Source organism: Puma concolor, chromosome D2 (assembly GCF_028749965.1).
Source record: "Puma concolor isolate L17-30 chromosome D2, mPumCon1.1.hap2, whole genome shotgun sequence".
NCBI lineage: Eukaryota > Metazoa > Chordata > Mammalia > Carnivora > Felidae > Puma > Puma concolor.
The window spans coordinates 74,351,850-74,358,479 of record NC_141677.1 but is presented as its reverse complement, the minus strand read 5'-3'; positions in this window follow the sequence as shown (position 1 = coordinate 74,358,479).

Here is a 6,630-nt window from a genome sequence, read left to right as displayed (position 1 = left end):
ATTTCTATCACCATGGATTCGTTTGGGCTGTTCTAGAATTGCATATAAATAGATTAATACAGTATGGGCACCTTAAGGTCTTGCTTCTTTCCCACAATTGTTACATGTGTAATAATTGCTTACTTTATTATTTTTTATTAGCTTTTTATTACTGTGTCATATTGATTTATCTCTGTGTGAATATATCGCCGTTGGTTTATTCTTTCTGCATTGGTGGACGTGTGGGTTCTTTCTAGTTTGGGACGATTATGAAATATTATGCTGCTAGGAACGTTCTAGTTTGGTACAAGTTCTTAGGTAGACACATACACTCATTTCTCTAAGGTTTACATCCAGGAATAGAACTGCCGAGTCCTGCCACGCATGAATGCTTAGCTCTAGGAGATGCTCTCCCAAGGTGACTGCACCTGTAAAGTCCCACTGGCATTGGGTGAGACTTCTAATTACTCCACATTCTACTCCTGCCCTTGGACCAATCCCAGAGGCAATGATGTTGCCAGCAGTTTCCTGATGGTTTCGAGTGTAGAAAAATGGCTTCTTTTTTTTGGTGACACCCCCTTCTGAGAACACTTGAGATGGGAGGTGGGCAGTGCCCAGCTGAGGGGAGCCGAGGAATAAACTTCCCTGTCTCGAGTGGGCTTAGTCTCAAGTGGGCTTAAGAAAAGTCAAACTTTTTGGAACAAGTAAAGTGGTGATGAAGCCTGAAAGTGTTGCCTGTGCCTTAGTGACCCCAAAGCCTAGTGTTGCCCCTGGAGGTGCCCAGTAGCTGAGAGAGGAGTTCAGGTCAAAGGCTCGTAAAGGACCCCACTGAGGAGCCTGAAATGACATTAGGCGGAATGGAAACCCTAGACCCGTGATATGGGGCCAGTGGCTGCCCATTGCTCTTGGCAAAACTCAAACTCCTTACCCTTAGAGTATGTGGATGTTTCTCCCCTCCCCTTCTTCAAGACAAGATCTTGAGTCCTGCTCACTGAACTCCAGGCACACCGGTCGTGTGTTGTCTCTTGAAAGCGCCCATCTTGGGGTCTTTGCATATTCTGTTTCCTCTTCCTGCAACATATGACCCTCACCCTTTCCCTGCCTAAGTCAAAGTTATCCCTCAGGGCTCCACCTCAATGTCACATCCTTAAAGATGCCCTCTTCAGTGTTCAAAGCAGAACCAGACCATTCTTTATACCTATCGCTGTCCTTACTTTTTCTTTCATAGAACGTATCTCAGTTGGTAATTATATTTCCATGATTATTTGTTTGGATCTTGCCTTGATGGCAGGGTCAAGTTCTGAACAGTCATTTCTGTCTCCAGAGTCTAGCACATTGCCTGGGAGATACTAGGTAATGAATAAATAATTGCTTGGTTGAAAGAATGGGACACTGAAGGCTAATGACTCATTGGGTTGTTGAGCTGGATAACTTCCAGATCTCTCCTGCCATCTCCTCCCTGCTCTGTGCCCTGCTCCATGGACTGCATCCCTAGGCTCATGCCCATGGCCTCCTGGTTGGGTTGAGCCAATGGGAGGCACCATTGAGAGATGGGAGGGTAGGGGAGACAGAGGTTGGAGTATTTCTTCCCAGGCTCCTTGTTGGACAATATCTGCACTTATCTCTTAATTTAGGGACACCGTCCCTGCACCAGGCTGCCCCCGAAGGAGGGTAGGCAGCCCTGCCACAGTCACCGGGGGCTGAGGGCAGAACTTAGTGGGTGCTCCCAAGCATTGAAGAGCCTGGTCTCTTCGGGAGGGTGGCCCAAGGCAGGCGCGCGTAGCCCCAGGCTGTCTCCCATTTGCGTCCACATGGCAGGGCCAGCTCAGCCACCCCTCTCCTCTCTGGGGGGCCTGAGGTTCTGAGGCTCTGAAGTTCTGCCAGCCGTGTGTCCTGGGAAGGAAGGGAAGGCCAGCACCTGTGGGAAAAGACATTTACCGGCCACATGGTTGTGGGCAGCAGGGCCGGTTGGGGGCGGGGAGCCCTCCAGCTGGCACAGTGACTGCCCAGGGAAGGGGATGGCTTGGGTCCTCTTTCTCCTACACCCTGAGGTCTGTTGAAACTCATTTGTTCCTCTCCTTCAACACCACTTTTATCTGGTCCCTGCCCTCCATTCCCCCTGCTGCCTGCCGCACCTGACCTTGCCTCCCTCTAGGCCAGTGCCTCTCCCCTGCAGGTCACCTCCCCCAGCTGCCTCCCAGCTCTGATTCTGTGGGTGGCTCCTTGTTGCCGGCGGTGCACGCTTCACGTGTTCTCTCTGTCGCTCACACTCATGTTTATGTGGCTACGAGGTGCTGAATGCTCATCCAGCCTTGAGGGTACAACAGGGTGAACAGAACAAGCTCCTTCCCTGCCCTCATGGGACTGACGGTCGCCTACAAATAAATACATAATTACAAATGATCAAAGGCACTCCTAGAAGAACCGGCACTTTGAGGAGAGCTTGTATGCGGGTTATGTAATTTGGGCTTCATGTAAAGAGAATAACTTGAGGGTATTTGGTGCACAGGGGTCAGAATTTAGCAGAGTTCAGACTCCAAAGCCTGGTATACAAGGTTGGCCACCGTTATGGGTTGAACTGTGCCTCCCACCAAAAGATATGTTAGGGTCCTGACCCCCAGGACCTCGGAATATGATCTTATTTGGAAACAGAATCTTTATAGAGATAAATGAGGTCATTAGGGTGAGTCCTAATCCAATATGACTGCTGTCCTTATAAAAAAGGGGATTAGGACAAAAAGACACGGAAACCTGGGAAGCACACTGCGTGAACATGAAGAGATAGGGGTGAAGCTTTGGCAAGCCAAGAAACACGAAGACCGCCAGCGACCAGCAATAGGAGAGAGAATCTCCCCTCACAGCTCTTGGCAGGAACTGACCCTGCAACACCTTGGTTGGACCTGTAGCCTCCAGAACCGTGAGAGAGGACGCTTCTGTCGTGTATCCATGCGGCACTTTGTGAGGGCAACCTGAGCTAATATGGCCGCCACGCGGCCTCTGCCCATCTTGGCCTCGGCCGCTCCCCCAGAGCCTTCCCACCCTCACAGTTCTGGAACGGACCCGCTTGTTTCCTCTTCTGACCTTCTGCACCCACCATACCCCTGTCAGGGACGGCTCTACATCCCCGGCTCCCTGAGACCCTCTGCACCCCTCCCCGGGCCGTCCCCCTCCATCCCTCCCTCCTCCTCTCAGGGCTCAGATGCTGTTCCACCTCAGGTACCAGAACAAACTCTGCCCTCGAAGCCTGAGGACAAAGCTGGATGTCTCGCCCACATTTTCGGACCCAAATCATAACACCCTGCAGCGTTTCTCAGACCGGAGTCGATAAATACACGGGTGCCATCCTGTCTAGAAATCCTCACACACCCCGGAATAGTCCCTTAACCTCATTTTACTGCACGTCAACTCAGGAAACCAAGGTCTTGCTGCAAAATACCACAACGGAGAGACAACTTTGTTTCCGTAACTGCTTTAAAAACTAGAATACCATCAAAATGAAAATACAAAATTAATCAATTCTCAGGGAAGAGTATATACCTGGAGGCTTGGGAGCCAAAGACTCCTGTTTATCCTGGGGCTCCTGGGGTGGAGCTGCACCGGGATCACCCGAGGGCTTGAAAAATAGGTTTGTACCTGAGATTATTCTCGGTTAGGGCAGGGCCTGGGATCACTACCCTCCCCGCTCCTTTTTTGTATTTTTTTTTAATGTTTATTCTTGAGAGAGACAGAGCTTGAGCAGGAGCAGGGAAGGGGCAGAGACAGAGGGAGACACAGAATTTGAAACAGGCTCCAGGCTCTGAGCTGTCAGCACAGAGCCCGACGCGGGGCTCGAACCCACGCACCGTGAGATCATGAACCACAGTCGGACGCCCAACCGACCGAGCCACTCAGGCGCCCCATACCCTCTTTTTTTTTTAAGCTCGCGAGTAAGCCAGTGAGTCTGGTTTGCAGCCAGGAGGGCGGGGGCCTTGGCACCCCTGGAGTCCTCAGAGGCTCCAGGGGACAGAGCCAGCCTTCCCACCTTGGCGTGTGCATGCAGGGCCCAGTGTGTGGGCACAGAGCCTGCGTAATGGACAGTGCTGTGTGCCTGCAGCCTTCTGGTAGCTCTGAGTCCGGGGCCAGACATTCCACAGGTTGCCTGGCTCACTTCGCAGCACACTGACTTCAGGTCAGAGCCTTCATTCCTGCGGTGCAGTGGATTCCCTCGTTAGATCCCTAAGACAACAATCGGAGGAAGGCAGGGCTGGGCTGTGGCCTCCATTTTACAGATGAGGAAGCTGAGACCCAGAGAGGTAGAAACTGTGGGGCGCTCTGGTCGGTTGTGGGGAGGCACCAAATGTGGGGCATCCCCGTCGGGTGTCACAGGCGGTGAAAGAATTCACCCAAGGCAGAACAAAAGAGAACTTTATTGAATACATTGCAAGGGAGAGACTGTCTGCCACGAGGTGGTGGGGAGGGGCCATGGTTATAGGGCAGAGTGAGGGATGATGGGGATCTATGGAATTTTCCCTTCTCTGGTGATCTCAGGAACTATGTCTGCTTGTAACTGGTCAGCGAGGGCCTGTGGCTGTTTCCGGGTGGGTCACTTAATGAGCCTGTTTGCATTCAGCTTGGCTGTCACTGTGGGCCCTTTTGCCTGGATTTAATTTCCATTGCTGAAGCCTGTTGCCTAAAAGGGGTCTCTACAGAAACCGCTTTTACAAGGTCACCTGGCTAGACTGCGATCCTGAGTGCTAGCTCGGGGCCTTTCCCCTTGCTTCCAACCAGACTGATTGTCCCTCCGAGCTTTATGCTAATAAGCTGACTGTGAATATGGCATGTTTTCATTGCCCCCAGTGCACCACCTTTGTTATTTAAAAAATAAAACAAAAATAAACCCCCATCAAACTGGTTCCATGTAGTCCCTGACATCTGGGGAGTGGACCAGATTTGGCCAGGCCACGTGGACCCTGCAGGTGTACCCCCCGGGTAACTACAGAGAGCCCCAAACTCCTCATTTTCCCAGGGTGGAATCTATGGGGCTGAACTTGGCCTCTCCCATGGTGTCAGGAAGTGGATGCTCCATAGCCACACTGATTAAGTGGCCAAAATACACAGCAGTGATCTTGGGGCCCGCTGTTCTCTGCCTTCCTGGGAGTTTCCTCCAGCTGTGTATCTGACAACAAAGGGACATTGAGGAGAGAGCAGGGGCCCAGCCCCATGCCAGCCCAGGTCTCCATTAGCTGCTCCCCGGCCCCTGGAGCATATGGCCACCACTGCACCTGCAGTTGGGATCCAGGTTACCCCAGGTCACCCTGGGACACCTGTGGCTCAGGGCAGTGCCTGGGCTGAGAGCTCACCATGTGGCCCACAGCCTTGGGGATTCTCCCGAGCTGGCTTCCTCCCTCTGTACTGCAAACTCCTCTGTTTCCTCTTTGTTTTTAAAATTACTTGCCCCAAGTCTTTGGCCATTTCTCTCCGTCTGGGGAGCAGGTGAAGCAGGCTGTCCTTGACCTGGGAGCAGGGCTTTCGTGGCCAACCACAAGGCCCACCCACTCTGTTATACCTCAGTTCCACTCGCCACCCTCCTAAAGTCCTCATCACTTCTTGTTGCATGGCTGCAGGACTGCCTCCTCCTAGTTGGCCTCCCAGCCTGCAGTCTCAGGGGGTCGTCTTCCTGCAAGCTTGGGCCTAGAACCAACAACTCTCTGGAGCCCTCCCTATCTTGGTCCTCTGTCTCCTCGACCACCCTGTCTTGGGACGTGCCGGCTTTTTACACTATCAAGTGGCATGGTGGTGTTTATTTAGGTGCCGGGCTCCCTGCTACTGTGCACCCCTCCAAGGCTGAATCAAAGTCTTCCGCTTCCTGTGGCTCTAGAACCTGGTGCAGAGCTGGCGTTTGGGAGTATTTGTAGAGTCTGCATCCCACAGATTGAACTCTTCCACCAACATGGTGCTGCCTTGCTCAGGGCGTGGGTTTGTGGCCAGTGCTGGGCAGAACTGTGACGAAGGAGTCTCAGCCCCAGGCTTCGTTCTCTCGTGCTCGGTGCCCCCACCCAAGGTCCTGGGGGTCCTCCTACCACTGGAGTCATCTTTAACACCCCCCTCATTACCACCGTGGCTTGACCGCTCACCTTGTGCCCTCCCCTGTGAGACCCTGACTACAGTCACTCCAACATCTACTCTCAAGGAACAATCTGCGGTCCAGTCACATTCAAGTTTGAAGCTCAGTCACAGCTTGACGTGCCGCCAATGGTTAGGAACAGAGGCCAAGGCACAGAAACTGTCATGGTGGAATGTGAGGCCTGGTGGCCAAGAGGAGAGCCACTCAGGGGAGGTGGTGGCTTTCCTGGTCCTGCAAAGTCCTCAGGGAATGATATTGGGGTAGGACACCCTGTCCTTCCAGGTGACCAACACTTGTGTGGGTGGGATTCGAGGCAAGGCCTGATTGGCTGAGGGCTCCTTGGTGGCCCTAGCTGATTGGATGACCGAAAAGTCCTTCCTCAGCGGGGGCCTGCACCAGGCGCTCCTCTCAGGAGCCATGCCTCCTCAGTGCTGAGCTCTGCCCTGAGATGATGCCTGCTGAGGTCCAGGAGGAGTGGGGGCTGGAAGCCTGTCAGTGCTCAGTAAATATGCCACCAGCGTCTCTGGCTGCTGGGGCACCTCACCAGG